The sequence below is a fragment of the Gallinula chloropus genome (assembly GCF_964237585.1).
Source record: "Gallinula chloropus genome assembly, chromosome: 11".
Lineage (NCBI taxonomy): Eukaryota > Metazoa > Chordata > Aves > Gruiformes > Rallidae > Gallinula > Gallinula chloropus.
In genome coordinates, this window is record NC_140096.1 from 9,377,065 (window position 1) to 9,395,964 (window position 18,900).

Genomic DNA, 18,900 nt, shown 5'->3' on the forward strand with positions numbered 1-18,900 from the left:
GCCCTGGAGACTCCCAATTCCCCTGTGCCCCACCAGGCACTACAGCTCCAACTGTAACTCATTTTTACACTGAGGTGTCAAAATGCCAAAGGAGCAGTTTGCTGCCACTTGAGGGAGAGGAAACGAAGAGAAAGTGCAGAAAGGGAAACACAGGAGAAACCAGGCTGCACTGGGCTTCCAGGGAGCTGCAGTTTACATCTCATGCCGCTTCCCTGGCAGACATCCCAGGGTGGTGTGTGCCTTCTGAGTGAGAGCTTCTGGGGAGGGGGAGCAGAGGGGCACGGGGAGCATCGCTGCTGAGGGGAATCGAGGTGAACTGCTGCTCCCGCTCAGCCCTTGGCATGTAACTGGGTTAATGGGGCACGTATTTTTAGTGCTGACTGGACAAGCAACATCACTGCTGCTGTTACTGCACACGAGGCCAGTGAACCAGGGGAGGCCAAGCTCTTCAGCAAACAAGATTTGCTGCAAACACCTGTCTTCCCACTGGCTGCAGCATCCTGGTCCACTGCTGGCTGCAGCATCCCAGTCCACTGCCAGCTGCAGCATCCCAATCCACTGTGCAGGGTGCTGGGCACCCACACCAACACCCTCATGTCCTCGTGCTTTGCCAGGTCCCAGCAGCTCAGTACAATCACAAAGCAGGCTGCAGTCTCAGACAGAGATTGATTTCTTTCCCAGCCCAGCTACAGTTGGCTCATTCGCACGGTGACTCTCCCCCCTGCCCCAAAAGAGAGGCTGAGGGAGCTGGGCTGTGGGGGGACCTCAATGCAGCCTTCCAGTCCCTGAAGGGAGCAGAGAAACAGGAGGGGAATCAGCTTGTTAAAGGGCAGAGACTGGCAGGACATGGGGGATGGAGTGAAGCTGAAGGAGGGAAGGGTAAGAGGAGATATTGGGGGGAAGTTCTTTCCAGAGAGAGTGGTGAGGGGCTGGAACAGGCTGCCCAGAGAGGGCGTGGGTGCCCCATCCCTGGGGGTGTTCAAGGCCAGGTTGGATGGGGCCCCGGGCAACCTTGTGTAGCTCCAAGCCTGGAGGTTGGTGTCCCTGCCTGTGTCAGGGGGTTGGAGCTCTGTGATCCTTGGGGTCCCTTCCAACCCAGACCAGTCTGGGATTCTGTGAAAAGCTGACCTCCTGCCATTGTCCCTGGCAGGGGATCCCTTTGGGGGGGTATCACTTCACTGCCCAGGCGCTGCAGGTCCCGTGCCGGTGCTGTCAGTGGCTGCCCCACACAGCAGCTGCTGCAGGTGAAGCTCCAGCTCCCTGGGAGCGATGGAGACACTTAACTCCGTTACCCACCGCTGCCACACTTGCTGACTGCCTCTGAACCAGAGCAGGTTCAGCTGGGGAGCACCAAAGGCGACGTCTCCTCAGCACAATCTGAGCTGACCCCTTCCCTCATTCCCAGCACTCCTGAAAGGCGTCGATGGTCTCTGCAGCCCTGGCTTGGTCCTTCTGGCTTAGCCCCCCAAATCCCCTGGTGCAGCAGAGCTTGGAGGCGTGATGGAATGCTCTCCTGGTCCTAAGAGCATTATGGTGGCATGTCAAAGGGAAATAACAAAGGAACAAAGAGGATCCAGAAATCAGGAGCTGTGTGTGGTTGTTCCATGGTCTCAGGCCCCACAAGGCTTTGTGGTGGCCCTTGGGGAGAGCAGCCATCGTGGGCAGCATGGAGCAGACCCCGTCCCTGGGTGCCAGCAGCACAGATGGGCTGGTGGGAGGCAGGATGGGTAGGGGGAGAGGGGGAGCAGGGGGGCTCTGCCACCATCCTCGCCCCATCTCCTGCCATTCGGCACAAGGAGTGTAGCAGCTTCCCCAGCCCCACCCGCTGCCTCCCTGTCTCCTGGGATCTCTCCTGCATCCTCAGCCCCTTTGCACGTGCAGCCCACGCTCTGGAGGCGTTCAGATCACCCCCAATTAGAATCGACATTCCAGCTCAGGCTGAAGATCTCCCCCACACCCAAGGCCTTCCCTTTGCTTTTCCTTTCCCTTTCCCCTTCTCATTTAATTCTCTTTTTTCCCCTCCTTCTCCTCGTTAAGCTCCATCCTGGTTTCCCCATCCCGTGGGTTGGCAGGAGTGAGCAGGCAGGAGGGAACCTGGAGCGGGGCTGGAGCGGGGCGCTTGGCTCCTGCTCTGGGCTGTGATAGGAGCTGCCTTCCTCAGTACTGATTGCAGTAATGCAGGGGATTTGGAGCGGGCTGGAGCGGGTAATGGGCTGTAATTTGGTCCAGGTTTTGCAAAGACATAGTTGGATATCCAAAAGAGAGGGAAGGGGAGAAAAAAAAAAAGGGAACAGAAACTCCAAGGAGATTTCAGGGAGGAGGCAGGGACCAGGGCTGAGCATCTGCGTGGTGTCGGAGGCTGTGCTCCTCCCTGGGCAGTGCCTTGCATCATCCACCAGCTCAGCAGATTACAGCTTAATCCTCTGGTGTTAGGAGGGGGCGAGGTTGGGAAGGGAGAGGGGTGGGTGGAAGGAGCCGTGTGAGGGTTTTGCACCTATCGTCAGCCAATGGGGCTGCCAAACTCCAGGCTGGTTGTGAGCCTGCCTGGCTTTCCTGGAGCTGGCCTTTGGTGCTTGATCCTGATGCCATGGTGCACACTCACCGGCCCCAGGCAGCCCTCATACATTCACCCACCCCTCCCTTGCTGTTTCCCCCTGTTTCTCCCCTTTCTGCACCCCCGGGACCCCACCATCCAGCTGAACAGTGAGATGCCAAGCAGGCAGCTAGTGCCAGGCTGGTTTGGGGTGTCTGGCTTCACTCTGGCAGTGGTGGGTGCAGAGGCAGGAGGGAGATGCTGGACCACAGAGAGGACAAGGACTGCTGGCCAGGGACCCCAACCCCACTCCCTCTGGAGCAGGGGGTGTCCTGGCTGTGTGCTGGCCGCTGCCTGCCGGGCTGGGGGAGGGAAGGCTTCAAAGGAGCTCATCCCAAGGCCACATCTGCTGCCTGTGTTTAAAACAACTCATTAAAGTTCCTGAAAGGCCTAAAAAATGAGTAATTCTCTAAATGAGTGAGTCTATAATAGCCCTCTAATAAGCTATAATAGGAGACTTGTGTGCGCCGAGCGCCTCTGGACCTCGCTGGGCTGCGCCGGGCCCCCCCCCTCCCCAAAAACCCCAGGGGCCCGAGAGTGGGGATGCAGGCACGGAGTAGGATGGGTGCCTGGCAGCGGGCACGGAGCAGAAAGACATGAGCAGCCAGGAATAAATGGATGCTGAGGCTCTGGGAAGCAGCAAAGCATCCAGGAGATGCCCATGGGGGTACCAGGCTCTGGGCTCTGGGGGGGGAGGGGGGCGGGTGTTGGGGGTGTCATGCTGCTTTGGGCAGGAAGGGATCTTTTGCTCTTCCTTACAGCAGTACATGCTGAGGCTCAGAAGTCCAGCAGGGAGGAGGAGGATGTAAAATACCCCAGTAAAAACCTTGGGGTGTCCCCTGCTCCCCACACACACCTGTGCATCCCCATGGCTCCAGAGGAATCGGGCTGGAGGGGGTTCCTCACAGACCCCAGCTGTCTCTCTGTGGGAAGATCCCACTGCCAGGACAGGGGCCAGTCCATGGTCCTGCTGCAGTGGGAGGGGGACAGGGGGGTTTGTGCTCAAGTGGGGCACTGCAGTTTAGTTCCAGCTGGATGTGGTGCTTTGGAAACCGTTGAGATTGCTCTTTCTTTTCCACCCAGGCAGCACGTCAACACACTTCTCCCAAACACCCACCACTGCCACAGCCTCCCAAGCACCAGCCGTGGGATGGAGCCACCAGTTTCTCCCAGCACCAGGACTGGCTCCCACTCAGCTCCATCCCACCGCATTGCAGGCGAGCGGATGACATTTTACTGGGCTCCCAAAGAGCTGGAATAGGTTGGAAACTTCAGGATTGGAGATGTTCTGCTCTTGTGGGGAACAGCTCAGGCTGCTATATCGGTGAGATGATGCACTTGGCACTTCTCTGTGCTGTGATCTCATGATGGGACATAACTCACCGTGCTGTGGCTTCACCTGCAACCTGAGCTGTGTGCCCCAGCCGCCCCAGGGGGCAGCTTCCTCCCTGGGGTGAGGGTATTTCTCAGCATGGGGGCTGATTTCGGAGGGGGAGCAGGGGTGTAGCACGGCTTCCACCTGCCTGGAGTTGACATGCCACGTTGGGAAGATGGAGCCACCAGGATGTGCAGAGGAAGGAGGACCCAAGGACAGCCAGAACTGCCTTCTTGACACATGCCTCACAGGCTTGGCTTTGCTTCTTAAAGCTCCAGGTCCTGGGCAAAGCAGTGGCCTGAAATGAAGGGTTTTCATTTGAGAACATCCTTGTAGCCACCAGCAAGGAAACTTGGGAAGTGAGAAGATGCCTCTTCTGAGCCTGGCACATGGAGGCTGCTGGAATCAAGCAGCAGAGCAGCCACAGCCAAGGGGAATGGCACCTTCCCACGCTGCTCCGGAGGCAGCAGGGCAGGCAGGGGCTGTGCTTGGCCCTGGGGAGGGAAGGAAGAAGGATGGATGTTAGAAGGAAAGATGTGTGGTGGAGACAGCTTATTCATGGCACCGTGATCTGGGTATTTCTGAGTGTTTGGGCTCTGGTGGTAACTAACTGCAGCGTGGGACCTCCTCGCCTCTGCCTAGAGGCAAGTTTCTCTGGAAACCAGGGAACAGGGGACAATCCTCCCACCTCCCAGCTGCCCGCACGGCTCGTGGCTACAGAGCTGCCTTCCTCCCCCTCTCTCACACCTCCCTCCATTTCTCTGGATCCCTGGGAGATGTTGGATCATTTTCCCAGCTCCTCCAGGTGTCCATAAAACGAGTCACAGGCTCCTCTGCGGAGAGGCGAGCAGCAGGGAGGAGGAAACCCAAAGCCTCGGGGATTCCCTCTCCCCATGACTTGTCCTGGGGAAGGGGAGAAGCTCCTCTGGTGAGCAGGAGACCCTCCAGATGGGTGACAGACTCCCACCTTCACTCCATCAACACTGGCGTGCTCTGGCTGGGCTCTTGCTCTGGTTTCACCCACTGTGTGAGGGGCGCGGGGGGAACCTTCAGCTTAACAGCATGGATGTGCAGTGCTGCCCAGCCCCCTGCACCTCCTCCCTGCCAGGGACCCCACAAAGCTTCTGCACTGCATAGCATCCCCTTGGGCTGGCTCCAGGCACCACAGTGGGTGAAGCCACCTGGGCTCACCCATGCTGAGGAGGCAAGAGCAAACCTCTCCATGGGGTGCAGGGACATGCTGGGGTAGGGGCAGGTGCTGGTGTGGGGTGGGAAGGGGCTGCAGAGAGTGACACAGCTCCTCTATTTCTGTTTCCTCTTTTTACAGGCAGAAATGATCTCATGTTTTGTCTAATCTAAATTCTGTCAAGCAAGCAGGGAGAAGGAAAAAAGGAGAGACGGAAGGCGAGCAAGGGGAGGATATGCAGCTAATGAAAATCTGCCAGACACATGTTCCCTGAGCTCAGGGAGCAGGGAAGGGGAGCCCAGCCCAGGCTGTGCAGAGCCTTAGGAGAGAATAGAGAGGTGTGCTGGGCTCCCTGAACCTCCTAGGTCTCCAGTCAAGGCAGTGTCCTCCCCTTCTCCACCTGACAGGGAGCATTGCATCTGAGGCCAGAGCATCCCCTGGGCTGTGGGATGTCCCAGCTGTGGTCACTGATGGATGCCAGCGTGTCCAGACTGAGCCCCGTGGCCCTTTTCCCACTTCCCAGGTTCCTCCCAGGGTTATTAGGAAGGAAGGAATGCTGAACACACCAACGACTCTCCCTCCTTTGGGGGGATGTTGGTTTTCCCCATCTCACTCTCTGCATCGCACGGGACAGGGCAGATGCTCCCTTGCCCAGGCATGTGGAGGGAGGCTGAGAAAAGCCTTCTCTTTCCATTCACATCCTCCAAGAAGGGATTCTCACCTGATAGATTTCATTGGCCTTTGTTTCCTTTCCCACAGCATCCAGGGCCGGAGGACAGCGGGGCTGTAGGATGCTGTAGGGTCCAGGCAGAGCAGTCTGGATCAAGCTCAAAGCTGGCAGCAGCCAGGAGGAAGAGGCAGTGGCAGCTTTTCCTTAAAACACCACTTTTCTCAGCCAGATCTGTTCATCTCTGGCTACAATGTGCCAGCTTAAGGCGGGAGATGTTATGGGGGGAGGCTGGAGGGATGGGGGCTGCCCAGCTTCTCCCCACTGCTGCCTTACCCTGGCAAACACCAGCTGCGGCTTCGTGTCACATCCAGCGTCACCAGCCAGCGTGACAGAGTCCTGGCGAGAGGAGCCCCTGCTGAGGGTGCCTGCCTTGGCTGCTGCATGCTGCTTCCTGCCTTGCTGCCTCTCGACAGGGTTCGGATGGGCCCGGCGCTCCCGCAGCCGCTGACAGCAGCAGGACGGGCAGCACAGCCTCAGAAGGGGCTCCTCAGGGATGCCTACAAGAGATCTCTGGCTGATAACTGCTGGGAGCTTTGCTGGGCCCCAGCTGCTGCCACCAGCATCACCCTGACCCACGGGGCCTTTAAACAAAGGATTGGCTCTGGCAGGTGTGGGGTGGGGTTTGCTTGGTACACCCCCACCCACCCCGCCCCAGGAGCCTTTTTCCCCCTCCTCAGAGCAGGGGCTGTGGTGAAGGGGAGCAGCAGCACAGCTCTGGATGGCACATCCTGCTGGTGCTCATCCTGGACAGGGCCAGGGATGCTCAGTGCCCCCTGGCAAGCACCCGTTGCCCCTTTTCCCGACACAGGGTGTGTTTGTGGGGTGACAGCGTGGGAAGCTGGCCCAAGGAGGTGGGAGAAGTGATGGAGGGTGATGGAAGAGGTTTGATTGAGGCCTCCAAATGAGGATCACAAAATGCATTCCCAGGCCACAGAAACCACACTGGAAACTCTGCTGTCCGGGTGGTGATGGGGCTGGGGAGAGCAGGCTGAGCAGGGATGGGGCTGGGGAGAGCAGGCTGAGCCGCGCCAGCCCGGGCGGCCCCTCGGTGTCAATTAGCAAAACAAACAAACAGCGTTGCCCATAATGAGCTCCGGCTTCGGGCGGGAGGAGGGGGGACTGAAACGGGATGCCACCGCTGCCATCTGCTCTGGGGTTTGGGGTGAGGGTCCTGTGCCTTGCAGCCAGGCAGTGCCCACGACCCCTCCCCAGATCCCCATGGCAGATTCCTCCGACCCCCAACAGCCTGGTCCCTGGGTGCCAGGGGATGCCACCAGCATCCTCCTACATGTCCCCAGAAGTTTTGGTCTCTCACATTCCCATTGTTTTTACCACAGAGCAAAGCATAAAACTCCAGCCTGTGTCCCTCTGGGATGGACCTTGTAAGGGCAGGTTTCAGGCAGGGGCAAAGGATTTCCTGCTGTGCTAGCAGTGGGTGGCACTGCCCACGGTGTTTCTGCCCTGAGTGGCTCTTCCTGGGGTGGCTCTGCCCAAGGTCTTCTGTCCAGGGTGGCTCTGCCTGGGGTGGCTCTGCCCAGAGTGGCTCTACCCAGGTCCGCAGCAGGAGCAGACCCCAGGGATGTTCTCTGTGCCACCCCGGTGTGGAGCGCAGCCCCGTCCCCCACCCGTCCCCTTCCCCCCAAGACCAAGGCAGAAATCACACCATTACTGGGCTGCTAACAATAAAACCCCACTGCTTGTAAAACGCCTTTCAAGTGAGAGCCCAGATGGCATTTGTTCCCACTCAGCTGCCCGCAGCACAGCGATGGAGCCGGCCCTGCCAGGGATAAGCACTGTCTCCAGCTCCAGGGCTCTGAGGACGGAACTCCACAGCCTTTCCCCACTCCCCCTTCACCTCCTTCCACATCTCTGGGGTCCATCAAAGGTCCCCGTTAACTGCTGGTCCTGGGAGAGCCACCACCCCCAGCAGTGACCCTCTGCTCCTGCCCCTGGGAGAGCTGGGGGGTGAGCACAAAACACCCCCTTTGTCAGACCCTCAGCACCTCCCGAGCTGTGGCCAAGTCCCCAGAGACCCCTCATTTCCAAACACTCTTTCCCATGGGTTGGACAGACCCGTGAAACAAGAGGCACAGAATCTCAGGAGGGAGATGGATGCCAAGATCCATCCCATTTTCTCTCAGGTATTTATTTGCAACACCCCAGCTGCATCCCTGGGGCTCTCCATGCTCCGAAGGTCCCGGCTTTCCTGCCATTGTCCCGAAGCCAAAGCGGATTCGGGGGCATGGGGCCGTAATGAAACCCGTCTGGGAGCAGATCGCTCCTTCATCTCCCCAGCTCCATGTTCCCCAGGACCAGGTTTTTTAATTTGTGTTGGATAAACAGTGTGGGATTGTGGATGCAGAGAAGCTCTAATTATCCCCCCGGGTTGTGTTTCCTCAGAGGAAATGAACTGGGCACAGCGATCCCGCCGGAGAGCCACGCCGGAGCAATAGCTTCCAGATTGCTTCCCGTGCCATGACAAGCCAGCAGCTCTGGCTGCATGGGCCCAGGCTGGCTTTGGAGCCGTTCTTAGTTAAGCCAGGCCTTGCAAGAACTGCCTGGTTGTTCACCGATGCCGGGAGCTGCTGTGGAAATGCCACCTCGTGCCGGGTAGAGCCGGAGTCTCTGATGCTCCATGAAGCCTCCACCATGGGCACTATCACTTCCCTTGTGAGAGAGAGCCTGCTCTTCCCAGCCCCATCACTGCCCAGCCTGCTCTTCCCAGCCATATCCCTGCTCAGCCTGCTCTTCCCAGCCCCATCACTGCCCAGCCTGCTCTTCCCAGACACATCCCTGCTCAGCCTGCTCTTCCCAGCCCCATCACTGCCCAGCCTGCTCTTCCCAGACACATCCCTGCTCTGCCTGCTCTTCCCAGCCCCATCACTGCCCAGCCTGCTCTTCCCAGACACATCCCTGCTCAGCCTGCTCTTCCTAGGTGAACAGCTTGTACTTATCCCCACTCCACAACACACACCAACCTTTATTTACGCTGCTGAGAGGCATTTTGGGCTGTTTTTAGGCTTTACTGGGGATGGTGTGGTTCATGCTGTGGGCAGCTAACCTGGCTTCACCTCCCTGGATACCCAACTCTGGCAAGAGGAGAGGAGCTCTGGGATGCTCCTCTGCATCCCCACATCATCATGTATTTGGGGTTGATGGGCAGCCCAGGGTGGGGAGGACCACAGACACCCCTCCCAGGGTGGATGGATGCTCTGAGACAGCTCAGATGGGTGGCTGCTCCCTCCCCAGCCCAACGCCTGGGTTTGCTTGTCCCTTCCCTGCTCTGCTGAACAAGGAGAAGCTGGGCAGAGCGAGAGGGAGCTGCGCTGCTGCGGAACAGCCCTGGGGGTCCGGGGCTTGGGGTGAACCCAAATTAGGGGGGGCAGACCCAGAGCTTTGGGCACTTGGGCAGGAGCTGCTGGGGGAAGGATCCACTGCCAGGTACCATTTCAGTGTGTGGGGGGGTGATGAGGAAGGTGCATGATCCGTAACCAGTGAGCGTGGGTGTGAAGGGGGGGGAGTGCCGACCCCCCTGCTGCCGCCCGGCCCCCCTGCTGCCCCCCAGCCCCCTGCTGCCCCCCGACCCCCCACACCCTCGTTAGCACGCTGCAGCGAGAGGCCACATGGTTGTACAAGTGTAACATAAGCCGCCCATTCCCCCTGCTCCCTCGCTGGGAACCGGCTTTACCGGAGGATTTAAATTCAATTTGTTTTATTGAAGTTCCTTTTTTTCCCCCCGACCGATGCATCAAACTATCATTTTACCAGGATCAGCTGCTCTCAGCCTCCTCTTACGCCCTCCCCCTCCGCTCCCCCCCACTCCCCTTTGCCCCCCCACAGCCCACTGTCTGGATGAGCCCTCTAATTCTCTCTCCTCTTTCAAGCCCACCAACGCTTCCTGCGGCATTAGCCGTAGAAATGCCACGAATTTCCTTTGTGTTCCTGGTTGAAAAAGGCTGGGGGGGAGGATGTGGGGGTGTGTATGTGTGTGTGTGGGGGGGGCGGGTGTGGGGAGGAAGGAGAACAAGCACAGCACGTGGCAGTGCCGGGGCTGACAATAATCTCTGCGGTTTTTCTCCCAGCCCCAAGTTTATCCCTGTGCAATTCAGCGTAGGAAAGCTAATAATGCCGTGTCAGGAAGACCTGATGGATATTTGCAGAGCAGAATGGCCGGGCTGGAGATGCCTCCTGCACTCCTGCCCGGGGCTTGTTTGTGTCTGAAGACCCCAGCCCTTTCATGCCGCTTTAATATAGGTGATTTATAAGGGGGGCTGTCTCTTGTTTTGAGCCTTTTTTCATTCTCTCTCCTGCCCAACCCCCTCCCCACCCCACCCCCAAATAACACATAAATAAATAAACAAATAAGATCTCTGTCTCGATTGCACCTTCATCCCACTGGAGTCTGTGGGGAGCTGCCCTGACCCAGCCGCAGAGGGATGGGGCTGAGGATGCCCCAGCGAGCCCCAGCCATCTGGTGCAGCAGCACTGGGGCATCCCACCCGTCCCAGGGAGTGCTGGGGCCCACTGGACACACAGCTCGTTTAGGGATCAGCGGTGACACTGATGGGGGGTCGCACCCCCGGGCATCACCCGCACCCACCGTGTGTCAGCCTGTCATAGAATCCCAGAATCCTAGACTGGTCTGGGTTGGAAGGGACCCCAAGGATCACAGAGCTCCAACCCCCTGACACAGGCAGGGACACCAACCTCCAGGTCTGGAGCTACACAAGGTTGCCCAGGGCCCCATCCAACCTGGCCCTGAACACCCCAGGGACGGGGCACCCACCCCCTCTCTGGGCAGCCTGTTCCAGCCCCTCACCACTCTCTCTGGAAAGAACTTCCCCCAATATCTCATCTAACCCTTCCCTCCTCCAGCTTCACTCCATCCCCCTTGTCCTGCCAGTCTCTGCCCTTTAACAAGCCGATTCCCCTCCTGTTTCTCTGCTCCCTTCAGGGACTGGGAGGCTGCGATGAGGTCCCCTCACAGCCTTCTCTTCTCCAGGCTGAACCAGCCCAGCTCCCTCAGCCTCTCTCCGTAGGGGAGCTGCTCCAGCCCTCTGAACCCTCTCTAACAGTTCCATATCTTTATTGTACTGTGCCCGAGCTCTGGACACAGGACTCCAGCTGGGGCCTCACGAGGGCAGAGCAGAGAGGGACAATCCCCTCCCTGTCCCTGCTGCCACCCCTCTGCCACCTCATCCCTCTGGTCCCTTCCCTCTGCCCCCGCCTGTCCCACCACATTCCTGTGCAGGGGTGGGCTCTCCACCAGAGCCTGACCCTGCCCAGATTTACACCCCTGTTTATCTGTCAGCGTTGGGACACATCTGCAGGGAGGGTGCCTCTGGAGCGCAGGGAGGTTGCTGCAGGAGGATGGATGCTCTTGTTTGCCCTCTCTCGCTGACAGGTCCCCACAAGAGAGGGAGACAACCCCAGGATGGGGTATGGATGCTGTGCTGGCAATCCAGCATGCCAGGGCATTGCCTGGGGGTGGAAAGCTCTGTGTGGGGTGGTCCCTCCCCAAGAGGGGCTGGGTCACTTCATACTGCCAAAGGGATGGAAGCTGCTGTGTCCTTTCCAGAGAGATATGTCTAGAGAAGATAAACCAAGAGCCCACCTTGCTCCAGACAACAGTGTCCAACGCACCATGGAGGCTTGGACAGGACTTCCCTTCAGTAGCTGCTCCTGCAGTGAAGGGGAGGGTGCTGGGAGCTGGGATCTGGGAGCTGGGTGCTGGAAGCTGGGTGCTCCACCAGACGTTGCACTTGCTGCCAGCAGCTCCCAAACTGATCACCAGAGCTTCGGTGGGGAAGGCAGCCTGGCTCGTGAGGTTTCCATGCCAATTCCTAGTTCCTAATATTTTAAAGCATTTGTCCCCAGCACCTGTTTATTTGGGTTCCTGAAATCTGGGGAAGGAATGACCTGGGGCTCACAGCAATTCCTAGAGATCCTGGGGGTCCTCAGGCAGGGGGAAGGAAAAATACAAACCGGGGGGATAAAATACAAGGATTCAAATCTTGCTGATGCTCCCTGCGACCTCGGAGTCAGGGATGAAGGGGAGGCAGGGATGAAACGCCGTGTGGCTTCACACCAAGCACAGCATCCTCTGCTGCTTCAGTATTTTGGCTGTCTTGCCATATAGCAGCAGCAAGGCAGGCCTCACACCTCGCAGATGGTTTGTTCTGGGGAGATTCCCAAGTTACATCTTCCCTCTCTGCCTTTTCATACAAAATGGGACCATCTGTCTCTTCCTCGCTCCCGCTCTTCCTCCCTGCACAAGGAACAAGCTGCCACTCCTTCCTCCCCTTAGTCCTCCTCAGAGAGCACCACAGTGTCCTGGTTCTCCTCAGCTCCTTCTGGCCTCAGTGACCTCTGGGCTGCTCATCCATGGCTGCACTGTATTTTCTAAGCCATCAATCATGAGAAATATCTCAACATAAGCTGTGGAAAACGAGCAGGTTTTTTCTCTATAGAGACCTCCCATGACTTACAAACAATGTAGATGATGCTGCTCGGCTTGGCGGGGCTGTTGCTATACCCACTGCTCCCAAAGTCACTTCTTTCTCCATTTACTCATAGCAAGGTTGCTGCAGGACATGCTCTGATGGGCATGGCTCCTCCTGAGAGTGTGTGTGCCAAAGGTTCCACACAGAATTCCAGCCTGGCTCATGCACACACGTGTGCCAATGCGCCCTTCTGGCTGTGAGGAAGCAGCTCAGAGCTGTGCCCATCCCTGCACGGGACGTCAGAGCATCACAGAATTGTAGGGGCTGGAAGGGACCTCAAGAGATCATCGGGTCCAACCCCCATCCCACCCGGGATGCTCCATGGAGCTGCAGGGTGTGTGGCTCGGAGCCGTTCCCCACACTCCATGGCCTTGCAGGGAGGCTGCACAAGCAGCCAGGACCAGGGCAGCAGCATCTAGCCTACTTTGGCAGGGGGGTTGGACCCGATGATCTCTCGAGGTCCCTTCCAACCCCTATGATTCTATGATTCTATGATCACCCTGACCCAGGCAGCCCCCTCCCCACCTTGCACCTAGCGCTGGGGTTTTGCCTTCCCGGCTCTCCCCCGGTACGTGCCCTGGCGAGGTGATATCGTGGTTATTCCCTGAGGGGGAGAACAAATCGCTTCCTGAGTTCTGGGCTCTCCTGCCTCTTATTACCCTGCAGCCCAGCACCCGCCACTTGCAGCGGAGAGTCCCTGCATTGTAACTGCAGAAACAATTATGTTTTCATTACGAAAGCAAATTAAGGCGCTTGCTTAATCGAGTTTATTAAATACCAATGAAGTCCCTGGGTAAATGGAAGGCAAAGAGGCTTTCTGTGCTCGAGGCAGGAAGGAAGCAGAGAGATGTAATCAAGGCGATGGGCTGGCAGGCACGCACGGCCGGGCGCGCGGGGAGCTCTGCGGGTGTCAGCCCGGTCCCCACAGCATGCCCTGGGAGGGGACCAGCTGGTGGCACACGTGTGAGGTCCCTGCTGTGGTCACACAGCCCAGTGCCCCTCCAGTCCTCCCCTCCCTGGGCTCCTGGCCATAGCTGGGGGTCGGTGGGAGCGTGCAGGGGGCAGAGCAGGCTGCCAGCCTGTTCCTCCTGGTCGGCACTGCTCCTTCTCTCTCCCAGAGCAGCCTTTGGATGGTTATTTTTAGCTGCCGTTATTTCCCTCGGGCCAACTTCTCTTTCACATTTCATCCCTTTCTCAGCGTTTCTGGTTGTTCCTTTCTCCCTCCAAGACGCCTTTTCTTCCAGATCTCCTCTCCATCTGCCTTCCCCCTCGGGGATGGAGGGCTGGGGATGGGGCGGGCAGAGGCTGCCTGTGCCGCTGCCAGCAGGCAAGGGCTGCTGGGCCAGGGCTTGGGAAGCTCTCCCAAGATCGCCGAGGGGACTCTGCACTGGCGTCGGGCAGGAGGAGCTGGAAATCCCCTGGCAGCACCCCAGAGAGGGTTTGCTCTGGCAGCTCTGCCGCCCCAGGGCCAGGTAGGAGCCGGGAGGAGTGAGGGAGGCTGACGGCACCCAAGTTGGCTGCTGCTTCCCGGCGCCCTTTGCCTGCCTGGCTCATGCCCATGAGCTCTGCTCCATCCCAAGGCCTTCGGTGGGAGGAAGAGTAGCCCCCTAGTCCTGCATCTCTCCCAGACCCACACCAGCCAGCAGCATGGCAGGGGCACCCAGCAGCTCCATGTCCATCCATGACCCCCCTGCCTCCATCCTGACAGGCTGGGGGGCTTCCTTCTCCCCAAATGTTCTTTTTCTTTGGACCGGGTTGTGACCCTTGGAGGGATGGACTTTAAAGACCAAACCTGGGTTATTTAAAAATAAAATAAAATAAAAAAGAGTAACCAAAGTGTCAGGGCTGATTTGAAATGGAAAACAGGGTCTGGGGGGAAAAAAGACAGAGGAAGAAAAAAGAAAGAAAGAAAAAGACAAAGCTGTTTTCTATTGAACTGTGTCAAGGGAACAGCCTCTGCTCAGCTTCTCTTTGTCCTTCCCTCCTTTCCCCCAAAGCACTAACGTCTTCATCCTGCTCCAGCTCCCTGCGCAGGTCTGCCCCTTCCCCCCCCACACGCAGAGATGCTGGGGGGGTTCCCTGGCCAGGGCCTCACCCCAGCTGCGAGCAAAGGCTGTGCAGGGGCTGGGGGATGCCTGTGCCAGCCCCCCCTTAGCCCGCCCCCCCCCCCCCCCCCATGCAGCACAAAGCACTGGGTGCTGGGAGTAGCAGCACTGGGTGCCTTTGCATGGCAGCATGGCAGCGTGCCCAAGCGCGTCAGCGCAGGCGATGCGCAGGGTGTGTTTGCTCTGTCACAACATCTCTACCTTCCTTTGTCCCTGTGTGGAAAGGGAAACCCAGACTTTGTGCTCCTGAGCTCATTTCTCCTCCCTCTGCCCGGGCTGCTGGCCCTCAGCACACAGGCATCTTTCCCATCTCTTCACTCCTGGTCCCAAGGGATGATGCTCCAGCTGTGGTGGTGGCTTGGCTCAGCTCCCTTTGGTGCTGCTGCCCTCCTGGGATGATGCTGCCAATGGGACAGGATGGGAACCATCACCTGCAATCACCAAGGGTCCCACCAGGCTGGGGTGGCCCAGCCCTGGGGGACCCTTGGTGCTTGCAGGTGATACTGTAGGAAATCTGGATCCTTAAAACCGTGAGGAGTCAGATCCAGGCGAGTTCCCAATATAGTAACAGTGCTTCTGCTTGCCCTACTTCGCGGTGGCTCTCGTGCACCTCACTCAGCAGCACAGGCTGTTCCCTGGGCTGCTTCTGGTGCATGGGCATCTCTGCCTGTGGGTGTCGGGGGATGCTCGTGGCTTGGGTTTGAATCCCTGCTCTGTGCTTCATCCTGAGGCTCAGCAATTGCTTGCACAAGACCCTGAGAGGTCTGCCTTATGCAGGCTGGGGCCCTGCTCTGCAAACTGCTCAAAGGGTTTGGCCCCAAGACGGCACAAGTGATGATCACGGGGAGGGAAATGCCCAGGACCATGCCTGAGATCCTACTGTGCCACATCCTACATGGCACGCTGGAGCTCTGGTTGCACTGCTGCCCACCTGGGATAGCCTGATCCTCACTACACAGGAGCTGTCACCACTTTGGCACCTTGGAACATTGTGCCGAGGCTCTGAGCAGGCACAAAACCACTTTGGGCTTCAGAAAATGTGCCCCAGCCAGACTGGTCTCTGGTTTAGCCCCCAAAAGCACCCAGCATCTCTATAAATAATGAGAAAGCCACAGTGGGACTAGGCAGGAATAAACACCTCCTGCACAGGAGCCCTCCTGTGCCAGGACGTGAGCCAGCCGCTAACCTGGGGGTTAGGATAAAGCAGTCCTGAAGGGTTTCCCATAATACTCCCTCAAAGTGCTTGTCAGGCCTTGCAGCTTATGGCTAACAGGGGCAGGAGGCTGCCAGGAGCTGCCAGACGGGGCTGGCCCAGCCCAGAACAGCAACTGGTATCTGTGGTGTGACTGTGCTGGGCATGGTGACCTGGGCAACACCTGCGCTGAGCCCAGGTCACAGCCACCTGCCCTCCTTTGCTTACCCAGTGTTGTCTTATGGCTGTGGGTAGAGCCCTGAAGTTGGGGATGCTGCATGTGTCTACTAGGTACAACCCTGGAGTTTGGGGGGAGCAGTGATGGGGGTGGTTGGAAAATCCATCCCCAGTCTCACTCACTGTGAGTCAGCCCCTGCAATCCGCGTGTTGCTCCAGTCCTGGTCCCAAACACAGACATCCATGAGCCGTGTTGGTGGACATGTGACACCACTCCTGCTCCTTTCCCTGGGAACTGGAGCATCCTGACACAGATGAACGTGGAACAGCAGATAATGTGCTTCCTCCTGCGAGGGCTCGAGGTGGAAAACTCATCCAGCCCAAAATTCACGGAACTGGAAAGACTCCTGAGCTTCCCCCTCACAGGCTGTGTGCCAGAGTGCTGCCCATTGCTCCCAGCACCACTGCTGCCCCAGCACCAGCCAGCAAAGCCTCTGGGCAGCCGGGCTGCGGGCAGTAATGAGGAGGGAGGTGGGTTGGCGTGTGCAGCTGCTCCCCGTTGCTTCCCATCTCCTCCTCCCCTGCTGACCCAGCATCTGGGACCCCAAGGCCTCACCTTGCTCCTTCTGAAGTTAAGGGTTATTAAGTTGTGTGTTACTGGCTGTTTGTGAGGAATCAGCACGGAGAGTGAGCTGAGGAGATCGCAACGGCCGAGCTGCAAAGGGGGTTATTTATATTTCATCATGTGGAATCTCTGCTTGCTCTGCCAGGGCTGGGGAGTTAGATGCCTTTCAAGCTCTGGAATAGCAAAATAAGGCTTGAAAGGAAGCACCGCTGGGGTATTTCCCACCATTTAAACCAGGGGGTTTAACTTCTCCTCTCCATTCGCATCTCCCTCTCCTTTCCCCTTCCCTCCCTCTCCTGCAGTCCCCACCGAGGATGCTCCGCAGCCGGCTGGATCCTTGCCCGAGGGGTCCCTTCCTGCGGCTGCTCGCTGCAGGAGCACACGCTGTGCGGGGACCTGCTGTGGGGGGGCTGCTGCCTGCAAGCCCCGGCTTGGGGTAACTCTGAGCTTCCCCTTGGTGTCCCCCCATCTTGGGGTAAATCCGAGCCGCGCGGCTCAGACAGGAAATTTCTGGGCTATGAGCTGTGATTCCCTGTTTGCTGAGCTGGGGACTCTGCTCAGAGCCTCCAGCCATCCCCAGCGGTGCCGGCACCGGGACGCAGTGGGGGTGGGATGCAGCTCAGCCCCCGAAGCTGCTCGGATGACTGGCGGTGGGGAACCCCGGCCAGCTCCCCTTACAGGGTGTTCGCACCCCGGGTACCGGTCCCCGGGAGCCCCGCACGACCCCGCTGCGGAGCACCGAGAGCTGCGGGGCTGCGTGCCCGGGACCGGGCTGCCCCGCTCGGGACCGACATTCGGCCAGACCCGAGGGGTCTCTGCGCCTGGGGACAGCCCCGCATCCCGCTGCCTTCCCACCGGGCCCCGCCTGAGCTCCTCAGCCGGACCCCTCCCGCCCCTGCACCGGCGGCGGGGCAGAGGGGCTCCCGGCCCGGCGCCGGGGGGCGGCCCGGGGGTCTTCCTGCTCGTAACCCCCTCGGCTGCCTCCGCTTCGTGCCTTGCACCCGCCGACCGTGCATCCCCCCGGGGCGGGCCGGGGGAGCGTGGGGCGTGAGGGGTCGGAGGGGCTGGGAGGGGGGGTGGGAGGGGTTGGGGGACCGGGGTTCGGGGGGGGGTTGGAGGGGGGGATTGTCCCTGCGCGGTCCGTGCTGCCGCGCTGCCGCTAGGGGTAGATCTCGCCTAAGGAGACCCCGGTCCCGGCTGGTGGAGGGGCTGGGGGAACGGGGAGGGGATGGAAGAAGGGACAGGAAAAGAGGGGAGGGAAGGAAGGAAGGAAGGAAGGAAGGAAGGAAGGAAGGAAGGAAGGAAGGAAGGAAGGAAGGAAGGAAGGAAGGAAGGAAGGAAGGAAGGAAGGAAGGAAGGAAGGAAGGAAGGAAGGAAGGGAGGGAGGGAGGGAGGGAGGGAGGGAGGGAAAGAAGGGGGGAAGGAGGGGGGAAGGGGGGAAGGAATGGAGGACACGGAGGTGATGCAAGGGGAAGTGATCAGCTTGTTCCCCAAGAGAGTGGTGACGGGAGCAGTGACCCCAGACCCGGGATTTGCTGTGGGAAGCGTGTTCAGGGGAAGCATTTTGCCTGTGCCACTGTTGGGAGCTCCCTGAACCCTGGTGACCGAGTTGTCAGCAGTGAGCCCTGCACCAGTGCCAGAGCAGGGTTCCCAGGCTGTGCAAGGTGGTTGTCCCTTAGCAGCAGTGCCCGAATTGCCAGGGGGGCTCAGCAAGGCTTGGGAGCACCTTGGCACCCATCCAAGGGGGAGAAGGGGTGCGGGACCCTGAGCCATGGGGGGCTGGGGAGCTGCATGTGAGGATGTGGCTCACCTCCCCAGCTCTTGGAGCCCAGGAGCACTGGGAAGGGAAGCTGACAGAGTATTGAATGACTCTCAAGTCAGCTTTGTTTAGGACTTTTTGGAGGAAAGAGGAACTTTATTTTGGGGTAAAGGGTTAAGTTTCAGTTCAAACCCCATTAACAAATGTCTCCCTGGGTCTCACATTGAGCTGATTTGATTCACGGAGTGCACAGAGGACTGGCCAGAGCGACACATACAGACCAAGCCACCATCAGCTGAGTGCACTGAGGGCAGGGAGCCTGGCACAGGCTTGCTGGGTGCTCCCTGAGGGTCCATCTCTTGTGATGCTGCAGGATGAGGCCCCGTGCTTTGAGGACATGCTGCTTTGGGGCGTGAGGAAGCATCTGCTCTCCCCACGGTCACGTGTAAAAGAGATCTGCAAAGTTATCTTAGCTTCTAAGTCAATTCATCAGCAGAGATGCAGGTGCCAAAGTGGGTTATAGCAGGAGAAAATCTCAAGAAAATAAGCAGATGGGTGATGAGCAGCCGGGAAAATAGAATCACTGGAGTGCTGTGTCTGGCTTGTCAGAGCAGCTGGTGAGCTCACGGGGCATCGCATGCACTGGTGGGCAGAT